The following is a 17,300-nucleotide window of genomic DNA, read 5'->3' as shown; positions in this document are numbered from 1 at the left end:
GTTCTTTGTTCACTTTTGAATTAGAAGCGTGACAAGAACAGATTGAAGTACAGTAGAATGATAGTAATCGTGTCACGCATCGATCGGATTATTTACTTCCGTTTCAACTACGGAACACATTGTAGCGTGCACTTACGCGAACTAGTATACCTTCGGCAACTGGTTACACAGAACTCGGCACCTTGAACGGCTCTCTCCCGAAGAAACAATAATTAATAGCACGGTCGCAGCACAAATCCATGATTTTGCATACGATTTCCCAGGGTTTCCCTGTCTTTTCTACCATTTGGTCTCAATTAGAAGAAGCAAGTACCACTAAGATTCATAAGAATATGTATCAATAGATCGGCCAAATCTTATTACGATCACATGCACACCGCAGTTCAGAAATATTTCGACGTTTTATTTAGGTGTTTACCCTAAAACAGGCGTGTAATCACGAGCTTAGGAAGTAACGAAGCATTTCACTGTTTGCGGATATTAACGTCGTCCAGTTTCACCGAACGTGGAAATAACAAAAAGCAATTTTGTAAATTCCTAATGTAAAACAAACTTTGTGAGTTTCTGTAAACAAGGAAACTCGGACAAGCCTGGCGATAGTAGCGCAACAAGTTGTAAATAAAAGGTCTAGCGTAGAATGCACGATAAAACGTGTCACGCTTAAAATATTTACAACGTACCGTTGTTCATATGTCACGGAAAAAGCAACTTGTCTATTCTTGCTTTGTAACAGATTGCGAATGGAACTAAAACAAAGGATACAAATTCGACGAGCAATTCATAACCATGGTAACCGACAAAATTTCGTAAACGGTCTAAATGAATATACCATCTGGATCACAATGAAAAACGGATTATCGATTGGATTCAGTTTCACCTGCATTATGTCGTGTGCAGGTAAAAAGAAAAACAGAAAAATGAAAACAAGACATTTGTGATTAATTGTCAGTGTCGACAACTGAGCACGAAGTCAATTGGTAGAGTTTTAGTATTGCTTTAGTAGTCACAATGTCGATCTCTTCTTAGATTTTAGGTGATCAATGAACTCTTCGTCACAGTTCTCATTCACTAGATTCTTTGTTCATCTTTAATTACTCGCATAAGGCGATAACTAAATTGCTTCTGTGTTTACCGAACTAGCAATTTTATTAAGATGTACATGATTCAAGAAAAGTGAAACTTAAATGTGCTGAATGTTATTTCACGATTATCCTACCGTTTCGGAAATTTCTTAACACTACTGTGAGAAAAGATAAGTTACACTCTGAAAAAAAGATAAGTCTTTTTGAAACCATTTATATTTCAAACGACGAGGTATCAAAATGTCTCAAAGAATAATGTGAGCTGCTTATTTACTCCATTGTATTAATTCACGAATGCTACAAGAACATAAACTGACAAATCCAGATGTTATTAAAAGGATGTAAATACGGCACTCACTGAGAATCCGTACATCACTTATCAAGGCGCTATTATTCTCACTAGACTTTTTTTTTGTGTTTTGCACAAGAAGAAACCGTTAGTTACGATGAATGTGTCCAAGAACGTACATGAAAGTACTAGAACGTTTTCCATGATCAGAAACGTTAAACATGCAGCAAAACGGAGACAACACTTTGCTTATCAAAGTTTATTTAATATATTTCTAGTCTCGGTTACTATTAACTTAATTTTCATTCCTGCTAGTATATCGCAGCCTAATATCAGTAAGACAAGTCAATTCACTCGACACGACAAACGAGAAATAAGTTGATTGCCTTTCCTTGCCGATGACCATTGACGTCGGAATGAATACATTAGAAAATTAATAAAAGATTTAGAAAGGTCACTCTGAAATTAGCAAAGGCAAGTTGCTCAAAACTTTGTACCGCGGAACATCGAAATGTTGATGGAAGAATGAGTGTTTCTACTGTTGGTTATCGAAAGAACAATATCGCAGAAGCGATACAGAAATGTCATATTTGAAGTATAATAACGCGAATAAGCTGGATACTATTACGACTTCAGGTCTCTTCTACCAAAAATCAATCGAAAATTATCTCTAAAAAAAAAAAATGTATTCTTATCCCCGACAAGGCGTATCATGTCCGCGAGATTGAAACCACATCGTACGTTTTGTATTCGCGATTTACCTTTTCAGAGTCCCGTATCACGTCACGATGTTTCACTCCTGCTTAATCCGAAGGAACGAAAATAAAATCCACCGAGGAACAGAACGATTCTCTTCACTTCGATCGAACGGAAGATCGACGAGAAGCCGAGGATCGGTCACGGAATACCGGAGATCTTTCCTGCGTGGCTATACTCCGAGTTATCCAGTCTGTGGACACACGGCTAAGAAGATTCCCTGTATGCGGGTGCGAGAGTGCGAGCCGTGGCTTCGTAAACGGTACACGTGCTCGATCTCGATCGTGACAGTGATCTTGGCCGACGTGTATGCGCGAGATCCCCGGACTTTTCGGACGCCGCACTACATCGTCGTTTAAAAAGGGGCACGCACGGACTGTTCTCGGCGTGGGCAATTAGTGAGGCTTTATAGCGCGTGCAGACGAAACCGGAACCCCACCAGCCTGCGCCGCGCCGTCATTGGACGAGGTGTTTGGGGCCGATCGTCCGCGTGACGTCACTGGAGAACTCCTTGAACCGGGGAATCTCTCGCGTTCCACGATTAACCGAACGATGTGCTGCGTTGCGACGACCTCACCTCTCACGTCTACCGTAAAACGACCAACAACCAGCGACCGACAACGAACGACAAGCAATACGAGGATCCCGTGGGTTTTATCGTGACGCGTGTTGTTGCACGCTGCACTTTTTTATTGACGCTTTCGTTACCGCGTCACGAAACTGGCTGACATGACGTCGAGGTGAGTGCACTCGTGGATGGCGCGGCGCGGTGCGGCGTTTCGTGTAACTGGATGTGTGGTGGATCGATTAGAGAAATTTCGGCTAGAGTTGCGACTGCTGATTATTGATAGAATTATTGGTAATGTCGATATATTGATGATATATCGATATCTTGACCATTCGGACGCTATCGGCGAGAACCACTGTAATTACATGCGAAATTAAGTTCCTTGCATTATTTGATATGACGTCACAAGAATTACAATTGTAGCTTAAGAATGCTTTTTATAATCAGTCAACAGAGTTCACACTAACAACATGGTATTCGGTTAACAAATTTCAATCTATCAGCACCGATATGATTTTGATACCACTTTCATTCAATCTCTATAAGCTATAATTTCGTTTACACGTAAAATGTTTCAGTCGAGAAGCCTTCATCATATAAGAATACAGTAAATTCTCTCTAATTGACGCTCAGATTGTACACAAAAATGGACAATTTGGGAAGAGGAGGTACGATTATTCGTGCTTTGTGTCTCCTTTTTATAGTCGTTGACAATTGATAACTATAAAAATGAGCCGCAAGGCTTGAATAATCGTATCTCCTCTTCTCAAATTGTTCATTTTTGTGTACAATCTGAGCGTCATTTAGGGAGGATTTACTGTGCTTTGAATAACAATATATCGGATGGAGAACATTGTTACCATCATATTCATTTGACTTATCAAATGTGAATTCATATGATGCAACTTGAAATAAAATTTTGACAAAAATAAATCACCTTGCACAAATCTTATTACAATTAATCCTGACTATTAATCTTTGATTGAGCGATATCTTCGATACATCAAAATATCAATATCATTTCGATATTGCTATTACAATTGATTTGAGCATCTACAAAGGTGATAACACGATCAAGTCTTTTAGATATTTCTTATACGATAAAAATATATCATCGTTACACTGCAATGATAAAATTTAATTATATGTAAGAAAAATATCATGTGTCAAGGTTTGATAATGTTCTATCTTAGGTCTGATGTGAAGGAAGGAAAACTTTGTTCAAATTGGAGGCTTTCATGGAATTGTATAAATAAGTTGAGGAAAAGTATTATACTTCACATTAATACGAGTTCACACGTTAACACTGTGTCTGAGTTGGGTCTGAATTAAATCTGGAACTATGATATCATGCACATTTTATAGCATATGTGTCATAGACGTAATAATTTACATTGATATTTCAATATCGTCCAGACTAGTGCAAACTACCTTTCTGTTTCCCGATTTATATAAAATAATTTGGGAAAATGGAAGTGCGTATGAACATTTGAGGTCCAATTGTTACCTTCTTAGGATTTTTTCCAATTTTCATGATAAAACGTAATAAGAACAAAAGACATAACATGCACTTATCGTACTTAAAACACTTGCCGCTATCTCAATGCAAGCATGCCACTTTAGATTATCTATGATTATGCCACGTGCAGCAAAACATAAGTAAGCTTTTCTATCATATTGGTAAAATAGTATCATAATCTTTCTGTATTTTCTGCGACTGCCATATCTCCACTAGAATAACGCATATATTTTAAATGCAAATACTTTGTAAAACTATTAAAACCAAAGTGCAATGTAGCAGAACATAGATTTTAAAAAATGTTAAATCAAAATATATGTGATGCATTAAATTAAAGTGTAATCTCTGTATATTAGAATACGATTTTTTTGAGAATGTGGGCCTTAAGAATTTCATCTTTTTCATTTTAAAACATAATTGTGTGAAGAAGATTGATTATTCAGAAATTTAAAATAATATTATCGTTATATCGAAATTAATCTACTTTATGCTTCACAGAAGCAGAAGTAATTCTTGTTCAGTTGTTAATAACGATTATCTACATATATGGTTAATAAATTCACCATTTTTGTCATTATCCGTGGTTTGATAAAAATATCGTTGAGTTCAGTTCTGTATACTAACTGCTTTGTAATTGAAAAAATTACTAACAATAAATGGATTCCTTGAAAGTAATAACTGTATATGTGTGTGTTGTTTAAACTCATACTTATCAGAATAAACTGCTTATTTATAATACAGCAATTTAGTGAAATATACAACTCTAATGAATAATTTCACAATTCTATAATTTCTATAGAACAAGTTTGAAAGTAATAAATATATATATATATATAACATTATATTCTCTCAATTAACAAGCTTAACCAACTGGAAAAAAAAACAATCAGATGCTACAATGACCGAAACAAGTATGTAATTTATCACACATAAATGATCCTAGCTGATGAATCGAAATATTATTATAAAAATTACGCATACCACCACAAAATTTAGATAAATCAAAACTGTAGGGCTTACCGTAAACGAGATACTACGTCTAGATATAAATTTTCTTGGTATACTCGATACTCAGTATGCAGCAAGTATGCAACTTTGCGTTCGAAAATTACAGCTGCAGCCAACACCAGAATGTTTCGTGTACATTGGACGATCGTTAACCGGCCGGCTGGGAGCTGGTTGTAGGCGAGCCCTATTTCGCCGTCTTTTGTTCTACACCAAATTCTAAACCAACTTTCGGCATCCTAGATCGTGCTCATGTCAGATTCGACAATTGCGAAATTTTTTGGGTTTCTTGCGTCAAAATGAAACGTTGATTTGCACAATTGTAAAATGTATCGATAGATATTGATAGACTTTTTGTCTCTCTTCATTATAGCAGTGAAACTTATCGAAATCTCGGCTAAAATTAATGTTTTCACTTCTATAGAAATTATTATGCAATCCTTAGCTGACACATCTAGTAGCGATACTTTCGACATAGCTAATCTAATTTTAATTAATGCTCTGAACTTGGAAGAAGACTAATATTTGATTTTGTACAATACAAAGTTACGTTTTATGCTGGAAAAGTACAGGAAAGCGGAGATTATAAAATTGTCTAACATCTATAAAATGCACGACCGAAACTGTTGCACGTCATCAGAGACTCAATGATACCTACTGAGGGTTAACATATGCTTTACATAATAAACGTAATATTAAGGAGATAATAAGCTGCATACAGTCTTTAAAGATTGAACTTTGTTTCGCCAGTTAGTTAGTACTTATATATATTCAACAAATTGAATTAATTTTTGTTGAGATCTAGAAAATTGGTCCATTGCAATAATATTCTTTTAGTACGAAAATATCGACTATGCCATGCCATGCGATCATCCAGAAGGAAACATGTCTTTGGATTCTTATGAAATATTTTAGGTTTTTAAACACTAAACAAGAAAGTAAATATTGCTTGAGCTTTTAGGATTCATAATAATTTTAAAATTCAAAATAACCTGCAGTTATTACAGTAACAAGTGTAACATAATCATGAGAATTAATCCAATACGTTTATAATAACGATTCGACTGTTATATATTCACTTGTGCCATCACTAGTTGAAAGCTAAACAACTGTTACTATATTTGAACAATTTGAATTCCAAGCCGAAGTGTCAATTTTCGAGTATGTATTAGGCAAGAGCTCATGCAAGACAAAAATCAACAAGTCATCTCGAAACTTCCGCAAAGCGCGATTGGTCGTCCAATTGGTCCGATTATCATATAGGTTTCGAAATCTGCGGATAACGCAGCAATCCTATCGATCGATCGCGTTGAGTAGTGGAATCCGTTAGAGACTGCGGATAAGGAGGCTCGGAAATTCCGATAGCAATGATATGTTCCGCAGAAACTTGATACCCTTGAAGAAAAGAGAATCATCGGGCGAACACACGCCTGTTCATTCTGTTCTTCTCTTGGGTACCTGTATTATATTAGAACTACTAAATACATTCGAAGGCATTATTACAATTGAAAAGAATTATTCCTACGCATGGTCTTTCGATTACAAGTGCAGAACGGAGCGCGACAAATCTCTCGTTTCAAAGATAAAAGAGGCAAAGACAAAAGACTTGAACAGATTCAGTCTTTCAGGGTTCAAAAAAAGTGAATCAAGTTCTGTTCCATCTAAGTAGTTGTACGTTCGTTGATAGCTATTGGCTAGCTTTTTGACTGGCTTTGGATGCAGCACGCTATTATGAAACATTTTCTGATTTATTCTGCTACTGTAAATGAAGAGAAACGATGATAAAAATACGTCACTTTAGACAACGAAGTTTCGTAATAGTCGCACAAACGACAGGTTACACTGATCGATCCTTTGTTGGTTACGAGTATTGCGCACGTATATTAAAAGCAAGACGGAAAGTATTGTTGATACTTTGTGTCCTCCAGTTCGAACCGGAAGTCGGAGCCCGTCTAATGGAGGCGATAACTTCATCACTGCGAATAACTCGCTCTCATAAAATATTGTCCCTGCTTTTCGGAATAAGCTGTGTCAATAAAACTGATAAACCAACTCAATTCTTCCCGTCTCTTTATATCTTTTATTGGTACCAGGCGTGTGAGAAACGCATAATGGAAAATCCATGGTACTTTCGCAGTGAGTATGATTAAATTAAAATATGATTAAAGTAATTCTACAGATAACACACTGAAATTATAAATAATAATAACGCGATAGTAAACGGTAAGAAATGATACATACTATCGATTTATTTCAAAATATAGATCACCCGAATTTAATTCATAAGTGAGTTAACAAACTAATAGTAGCTAAACTAATAAAGTAAAGAAATTTAATTAGAAACTTGTCGATGAGAAATGTAACTGTTATTGGTCTCCTTTCCTATTTCTAATTTACACACGGTAAGATCAGACGCGAATGTCAATGGGAATCCAGCAGAAAGCAGTAAAGAACGTCGATTACCGTTGAAAGCACGTGTTTCCTGTCATTTACATGGAAAAACGGAGTATTGTGTCGTAATTAATTTCGTTTCCTTAAGTAGACCTACATGCTAAGTCAAGCGGGAATTCTCGCTTTTCTTTCTATACATTTTTGATTTCAGTCTGAACGTTGGAATAATTAACAGTGATTATTAAATGCAACCATCGATCAATATGCACAGGCAAAATGTTTTTGCATGATCTCATAAACGCGTTACGAAAGTGTACATTGTAATTTTCATGGAAGACAGCAATGTTCTTTATTAACTTCGGTCAGGCCGATAATTATCGGCATTGGTGTTCAAGGTCACCGATTCTACGCGGAACAATCTACGGATAATTCTGATACTAATTACTCATTGTGTTCACTACTATTGTGCTTCGAGTCTGCATTGCTGCTGTATTTTTAGTCCGTTATCGTTTTCAAGAATCACTCTTTCTATCTAACAATATCATCGATGAGACTCGCTAATTCGCTAGTTCCCCATTTGCAATTTTCATAATTAATTTCTAATTCGCTAACTTCTTGAACGAGGGAAGAAACAAAGTTTGATTTATCTTCCTTTATATCTGACTAAATAAAGGCGGCAAACAGAATTATAGAATGGAAAAAATATCGTTTATATTATACATTGCAACAGAGTTGACTGTATAAATTACTGTTGATTCGGATATCACCTTAAATAAAATATGAAAGTAAAATGGTTGTTTTCTTATTTTGACTGCACCTTGCGATATAACGGACAATCTTCCTTTAAAAACAGTAAAAAAAGCAAATCGTAGATTTCGTTTTTAATTGATGAAATGAAACAGTTTCTTCGTTCAAAAAAGGAAAGTTATAAATTCTTGGATACTGTTATCGATGATCACGTTTTTCTTCAAAGAAATAATTAAAACGAACTACGATGGTCTTCCTGAAGTTTTTCGTTAATACTCGTAATATATTGTTTGTTAACGTCTTTATAATTATTCAAATTGAAATAAATAGAGAACGATTATTTATAGATTTTTCAAAAACTCCAATTAAGCAAAACGTTATTTTCTAGAGTAACATTCGCGCATGGATAGGAAAACCCGTAAACTATATTGAATACAATGAAACTTTTAATTGAACATTGTTCCAAATATTTTTGCGAGCTATAAATTGCATAAAGTTGTGCAATCTAGAAATAACATTCTATTTGCAAGCAATGCCCTAAGCGAATATTATTTGAAACACACTCTCTTCTTCCGGGATATTTCAAAACATTTTAGTTACACTGCCGCGACGGGATTTGTAGTTTTGTATGTATTCACAAGCATTAAGACGAACGAATTTACGAGAAGTGTGGCATCATTTATAACCGTGCTCAACAATGCAAATGTTTTCGTCTGGAAAATCAGCAGAGGGAGGCGTGTGACACAGATGTCTCGAATAATTAATTAACTATCGTGTTATCAATAGTTGCAACATAATTATCAGCGGAGTATCTTTCCGTGGGCGCATCTGTGTTAAATTCACGTGTTTCGAGTGTAAGATAAAAGGCTTACCAGCATTTGACAGTCTATGACATGGCCTTTTTTACGATACGGTTGCATAATACACCAATTTGTTACACGCTTGCAAAAGATATGGAAGTTTTGTAATAGAAATCGAATTTTTTAACTTTTTTGAACACTGTTTCTTATTCGTTATCCTGTTACGGTGAGATGATTTTGCTGATTTCTATGTATTTACAGAGCGGTGGTGATATAAATAGTCATTTAAAAAAATAGAGATTACCTCGTTTAGTTAAATTCTGCATTATTTAATTACTATATTCTTGAATCTGTTCCAGTAAAGAGTGCAGAACTTTTCTGATGACTTAATACAGATTCATATACAGTGACACACAAAAGTGTTCGTACACCTTTGAAAACGCAATAACTATTTTAAATCTGATTTGATTTTCTTTTAGATGGACGATGACTAAAATGCTTTTTTTTAAATTTTGCTATTACTTGGAATGACAAAAGAGTAAAAATCACTCGTTTTCTAACATTTTTATATCTGAGCCTATAACGAAAATTTAAAAAGTATCTTTCGTAGATCTTGATAACTTATATGCACGTTGAAAATTTCATCGAAATCGGTTCACGTTATGATGAGTTACAACAAATTAAAGATCGCAAAAATCGCAGTTTTATCATGATTTCGACCTGTAACTCGATTCTGGGTTATCGAGATCTATGAAAGGTAGTTTATAAATTTTCGTCGTAGGCTCAAATAAAAAAGTTAAAAGACGAAGGTTTTTAGATTTTTCTTTTCATCCCAAGCAATAGCAAAATTAAAAATAAAGCTTTTTAGCCAACGTCTAGTAGACTAGTGCCTCTATCATCTGAAAAAAATTCAAGTCATTTAGTTTAATTTTGGAAAAGTTATTGCGTTTTGAAAGATATATGAACACTTTTGTGGGCCACTGTACATATACGTACAATCATGAGTTTCTAGATGCTGTATTACAAAATTATAACAAATAATGAAATAGCAGTGTACTAAGTTCTCTTTTGATACAGAAGGGGAAAAGACTGAGCATATGTAACTACTATTTTTGATCAATTAGTCATAAAGAACTTTGCACAACGATAGGCCATCTACTGATTAAGATCTAAATCCTAATTTTTTTGGTAGTCAGTTGAAATTGTTTGTTAAATATAACTTTATTACCAAATACTATTAAGAATGAAAAAACTGGATCTAGTTATGGCTACCATTATCAAATCGTCAGAAATGTCCACCGTCCAAGTGTTAATAGATTAGTACTGAAAAATTAATAACCACTTATGTCACTACGATCGTGTTATAAAATTTTGTATGTGTTATTATTTAAACGAAGCTGTGAAATATTTCAATGAAGGAATTGGACCGACACATTCCATCGTATCATGCGAAGTACAAAGCTTAATGGGGCAACGAACACAGTGCCGATGCAATTTGGAACATTGCCAACATTTAGATGAATGGCAGTGTAATGCACGATGACAGTTTTAGCGCTTATACAATAAAACACAGCAGCGATATGAAACTCATGTAGACTGCATGTAAATACACGCGCGTTTTGCAAGCTTAAGTCGATTTCTTCTTGAAATTGTCAACGACCTTTGAGATCAACTGTTGAATCAATTTAAAATGTTTGAGGTGTACAGATTGATATGTTCAATGCTATAATTAACACTGCTGCAGGAAACGAAACTTTTCTGTGACCTGATTCGGTGAATATGTCCGTTTGAACATAAAATTCGACTAAATAGTTGACACCTTCTGCATTATAATGGATGCTGAAAAGTATGTGGGCAATATATTAATTACGACTCGATAAACTAAAAACGGTGCAAATAATTAACGAGTTTTAGCCAATAATAATAAAAAGCAGAAGTAATAATAGAAAGTAATTAACTGGATGGTGCATCTGATTTTGTAATTATTGTTATAAGATATATTTTTATATTCAGTTCATTCATCAATGTGGAAAGTTGCTTTGTTCTTTCACGAGAAAAAAGGAAAACAATTTTGTTAATGTTTAGAGTAAAAAAGAAAGAACTATTTCACATTTTTATGGTAGGTTTGAAATCGCTGTTTTTTATTGGCAAAATACTGAATCAAGTGCTGTTTTAACACCCTTAGAAAACGAAATTTGTTTTAAAAACGAAACAAGAATATTTGCGCGTGCAAACACATTCGGACTACAGTAGATAAATTATGTTGAATTTTCAATTGTTTAAATCATTTAAAGTGTTCGGACAATTTACATAGCTCAATTAGTACATGTTTAATAAAGAGTATTGTTTGACACTTCCACGTTTGAGTAATAAACTGCGTGCACTTAATTTACTTTTTAACGATAACGACACGATTACGTAACACCACCACATACGTGACGACCTTAACTTAACAATCACTTAAACCTATCTCTTAATTTGTTCGACAAATCGAACACCTTATTATATTTGAACTTTTTTTTTTTCAAAATATTTTACGCGAAAAATGTTTCGTATTGGATGAAACTTTTGGGCCCAACGAAATTTCTGGGTTGACAAATCAAAACTATTCTAATAACGTAAGTAACTACAATAGAACTTCATTTATGCGAAAGTTAGTTGTATGATGGATTCTCAGTCATTGCAATAATCGGACAACTGAGCTGAACATATGATTGAATCCACTTATTTGAGCGTGAACTCCAGAACGTAAACTTGCAAATAGTGGAGGCAGTCGGTCGATCCCCATTATGTGAACCATCTAGTTATATGAACAACTTGTCTCACGATAAGTTCACATAAATGAAGTTTTACTATATATATATTGATGTAGTTACGAGTCGAACTTGTCTTAACAACACCATGATAACGATTGAGGAACAATTAAAATACGCGCCTAAGTAGGCTTGTAATGATAGTAATATTTACTCGCACGTCATGCATACGACGTATCTCGACTATTTAGCAGAAAATGTAGTAAAAATTATAGCTTCAACCTTTATCTACACGAAATAGAGTATTTACTTGAAAATGGTTTTGTTTGACATTTTACTTATGGCTCATTGTTGTGCAGAAATATCTAAATGAGATACGGTGCAATAATAACTTTTTAGTTGCATTGCCGTTTGTGATGTTAGTTTGTAAGAAACAGGTTGATGACCTTGGAAGGAATGATCGCCTAGGGAAAGCCCATGGTTCCCAGCGAATTATACGTCGATATAAACTACCCAACTGTGGGCTTCGACGAATAACTGGAGAAGGTCGTTAGAGTGATTACCAGAAGTCACGGAGACGAGTTTGAAACCGGTTCACTGGAAGGAATCAAGATGGAAGAGAGGGAGAAGGAGAGGGAGAGAGAGAGAGAGAGGGAGAGAGAGGGAAAGAGAGAGAGAGAGAGAGAGAGAGAGAGAAAAAACCAGGAGGACCGTCTCGGATGGGTTGCCTCCGCGTGTGTTTGTGAAGGAGGGAAGATGATCGGGACAGAGCCTTCTCTTCGAGTAACAAATCTCCCGATGGAACCACGGTTATACGTATTGTCGACTTCCAAATTCGTTTAACGATAAACCGAACGAACAAACAAAGATAAAGTGCATTTTATCAGGCTGCTCGGCGAGCTGTTCTTATTGGATGCCAGGCAGCACGCCTTAAATATGAAATCCTCTTGTGTAACAGGTTCATTTGTTTCTGGTACTGTTTCAACAAATGTCGTTATGATTCTTCTAAAAAATGGTATAAAAATAGAAAAAGCGGCATACAGGATAATAGGACAGTTTTACTTAGTTACAGCGTGCCATATGCCATCTTTATTAATTTGTACAGTAAATAATTCTCAATATGGCTTGCTCTAAATAGAACTGATCACACGTGAAACGTCGATAGAGAACTCTGATATCGGAGGAGCGGAGAGAATCGAGGTTCCACTATATTTTCAAGTAAAAGTTTAGTAGTTTGCGTATTTCATGTATTTATGACAGAAATGCGCGAGTGAAGTTCAGAAAAATCAAAATGTGAAAAGGATGATAGATACATTGTGTATACGATCGCGCCATTTCTTAATAATAAAAATTATTGTGCTTATTATTTTCGAAAGGGAACACTATAGAAATAGCTTAAGAACAGTGCCAGAATTTCAATTGACCAAGACCATTAATATCAAAAGCAACGTTACACTTATTAAAGTGTTTAATTCGTAGAATAACATGCTTTTTAAGAGAGTTACGTTCAATAAAAACGATTTGTCTAACTGGCACCACGAAACTAACTACTTAAAAGTTCAATTGACTCGGGCAAAGAATTTTGGGGCAAACCTTTACCAAGGACGATTCTGACCGTACGATCAAGCGTAGAAAAACAAATAAATTACAAGAGATGAAATGAACTTCTAATGCTTGTAACCCACTCAATTCAATGTCACATTCAATCAACTATTAAATAACATAGGAAGTGAGACATTTTAATAACCATATAACCTAACTTGAAATTTGATGTTTCTCGATGAATGAGTTCAACGGAAAAATTCCAATTTCTTTTCATTCAAATTTCCTCACGAACATAAATATGCCATATTAATAGGACAGTCAGATTTTCTATAAAATGACATCACGTATGTTGTGGTGCAACTTGTAATTATTGTAGTTATGTATCTTGTCATATTCCACAATTTCAGTTATTGGTAGATTGAAATGTCATCAGTCGGAGAAACGAATATGTTGCAGAAACAGGTATCGCAAAATTGCGATTCCAAGTCGTCAGGGTATCATCATTCTGCGTAGGTATGTCGGCCAGGCATACCGGGCATTTCAGCATTAAACGTGCGGATATTATTCAAAGGAGTTTAAATCGTGCGGAAACGGTAAGGATAAATTCCTCGGAAATCTGGTGGTATATCGAATAATTTTTCACTACAAATTAACATTTGATTTTTATCGAATTCTCGATTCCTAATTCAACATTCCCAATTTATTTATATGTATAGAGTGTCAGTTCCATATTGTCAAAATAGTTTGCTTAAAATAATGTTTAATACTGAGCCCAGTTTTCCTTTGTTAAGTATCTCATATTTTGTAATATGAATTATCTAACTTGCTTGTCAAATACTTTACGTTTGGCAGTTTGCCTAAATCTAATAGGGTCATCGTGGTTTTATTCTGATTTTACTGTTAAATAATCAACATTTCTGTCAAGCTTTACCATACTTTTTTGTAAAAATTTAATATATTTCTTTTGTACGTCTACTATGTGTGTGTGTGTGTGTGTGTGTGTGTCTAATTGTTTGTTTTGATATTTATTTTTTATGTTTCGAGAGGTTTTGCAAAACTTGTTGAGAATTGAATGAATTCAAACTTGATAATCCACAATGTATATTAAACATGATATGGTGACAGACATGTAAGGAAAATCAGAATTCAAAAGAATTTGATCTGACTTGTGCCAGTTTACAGTGAAGACTTTTTTAAACATGTTTTTATATTCAACGAAGATGAGGAAACATCAACTCGGATAGATAAGAGGAAGAAGTACGTGAAAACGCAGTCAAACGTTTGCTTTGCACACCATCGTCTTGCTTTATTGTATGTAATTTATTATTTAATCAAGAGATTATTTCAATAAATCCCACTTAAAACGTTTGTTAAACTATATTAATTTTGGATATCCGACACTTTCGCCTTAAAGTTCCGATTTTACTCACATCCCCCTATTATTTATCAAATTGTTACTTCAAAAATGCCTATCTTACAGATATGGCCTTATCTTACAGGTTGAACAAAATACCGAAGAAACCTGATGCAAAAACGGGCAGATGTAGGACAAACGCAAAATGGCAAAATGTACGGACAAACCTGATACAAAATTAGAGAGCTGCATAGATTGGGATACTTTCTTTGGCCTCGTCACATCGATCTTATGGGTTACAATTAAATGATTTACGGTTGAAGAAAGAACAGATTCAGATCATCTACCACTAAAGATAGTGTGGCAAGGATAATTGGAGGAAGAAATAGAGATAAAAAAGAGATAATACTATGCAATGCAGCAACATTGAAAAATTTAGAGAAAGTTTTGATAAAACAGTAAGATGAAAAGAAAAGAAGATAGAATACAGAATGGCAGGACAAGGAGTGTAAGAAAAAAAAGAAGAAATGTAATAAAAAAAATGTAGATGTACATATACATACGTATGTGTATGCACATATATGTATGTACAATGTATATCACATACAAATTCAAATTTTTGTATATCACATTCAAATTTTGTACATATATATGTACATGCCAATAACATTAAGCTTGAATTTGTATATATAATATATAATATTATATAATATTATATGTATATATAAATAAAATAATATATGTATATATTATTTTATTTACCCTATAATTGTCTACTCCATTTTAATTAAGTATTCCGATTGTTATTTATGTTTTAGCAAAAGTTACTTGCGTATACGGGATTATTATGGAATATTTCCTCAATTATTTATATTTATTGCTAGAAATCTCCGTGCGTCAAGGAAAGGAAAAGAACTAGAAAGTTGAGGAAAATTCTCCTTGACAAAGTTCTACGATCACCCTTTCAAACCTGTCGCACTTCACCACACAGATAGATGGATATTATACAATACATGCACAACAGGAGTTTTCAGATGATCGTATTGAAGCGGTTGCACAGTGTGTGTATGTGTGTAGTGTAGTTACTTTCTCCGTCTCATCGCGTCGCGTCGATTGGGAAACTCCCGGATCAGCAGCGCGTCACTTATCCTTCTCTAGTGACGCAAATCGCGAACTGTTACGCACGCGCACGTTTCATTAGGTTGTTGAGGAAAATTGTCAGGTGAAGGTGGAATAAATGAATTAGGAAATTGATGGAGCAGAAAATCGTTGTAAGAATTTGATTGTAAGTAGCAGATTAATACATCCGAACTTAGTTGTGTACAAATTTAATTGAATGGAATAATATGACATCGAAAACCATCAAAATTCTATAGAAAATTTAACGATTTTCAAGAAGATGTTTAATTTTTGTGGATTAACGCAGTACCGTTAGACTAGCTTAAAATTTAACGATCACAAATTGAGAACACATCGATAACGATCGAAATGCATCATTAGTTGCAACTAATGCTTTTGAATCAATAATTTATTTGGAAGATGTACGTTGTAATTACATTGTTAACACTGCAATTATCCTGATATTATTTTAATGGAGGAAAATTAAATATCTGAAATATTAGTTAAATAGAATGCAAATTTCGCTGTATATTTATATATATATATATATATATATATATATATATATATATATATATATATATATATAAGGTATATATACCTTTTTGTGACATTACTGCTTTCAAATTTTCAGCTATAGATGTTAAATATATATATTATATATTATTATATATATATATTATCCTGATATTATTTTAATGGAGGAAAATTAAATATCTGAAATATTAGTTAAGTAGAATGCAACTTTAACATCTGTAGCTGAAAATTCACAAAGGTATATATACCTTTTTGTGACATTACTGCTTTCAAATATATATATATATACCTTTCAAATTTTCAGCTATAGATATTAAATGATCCAGAAGTTATTAAAAATTTATTGGTCTTGCGTAGGTAATGTTGCAGTAGCTACTGCAACGAAAAATTCAATTTCCATTACCACTGTGTACGAAACATTCAACTTCTGCTTCACGTGTTTTGATAAATATGTCAGCCCCTACATATACCAATCGGTATGAAATCGTAAAATGAAAAGAGTAGGAAAGATAGAGGCTTACTTGGTTTATGCGATGTTTAGTGCTGCGGATAATATTCTAATCTTTGTTACTTCATAAAAAATTATTCATTTCTAATCACTATTTGGCAGACGTCACAGGTGATAATTGATAGCAGACACAAAAGAATTGTAAGCTGAATACCGCGTTACAACACAAAGACGGAGGGAACCGCTCGAAGAGACTTGTATGAATGGATGAAATGACCGCGAAGAAGGTCGCACAACACTTGGCCTCCTCTCACAGTCAGATTCACTTTTTGCGAAACCGCCGTTGAGTTCAAGTGCACCGCCGCAAGCAAACCCGAGCAAGTTCGA

General features: G+C 34.3%; 1 protein-coding gene across 5 annotated transcripts in view; it reads right to left on the bottom strand.

Annotated features, from left to right (window-relative positions):
* Nucleotides 1-17,300, bottom strand: part of LOC117226248 (organic cation transporter protein) — a 190,695-nt gene that overhangs the window by 20,377 nt on the left and 153,018 nt on the right. The window contains exon 1 of one of the 5 annotated variants that reach the window (XM_033480402.2): nucleotides 2,133-2,668. The exons of the other annotated variants lie outside the window; for them this stretch is intronic. The gene's annotated coding sequence lies outside the window, so the exon portion shown is untranslated. Of the gene's footprint in view, nucleotides 1-2,132; nucleotides 2,669-17,300 lie in introns of those variants that run through there. 5 annotated transcript variants of the gene reach the window in all.

This window comes from Megalopta genalis, chromosome 6, assembly GCF_051020955.1.
Source record: "Megalopta genalis isolate 19385.01 chromosome 6, iyMegGena1_principal, whole genome shotgun sequence".
In the NCBI taxonomy this organism is placed as follows: Eukaryota; Metazoa; Arthropoda; class Insecta; order Hymenoptera; family Halictidae; genus Megalopta; species Megalopta genalis.
This window is presented reverse-complemented; position numbering and strand designations above follow the sequence as displayed.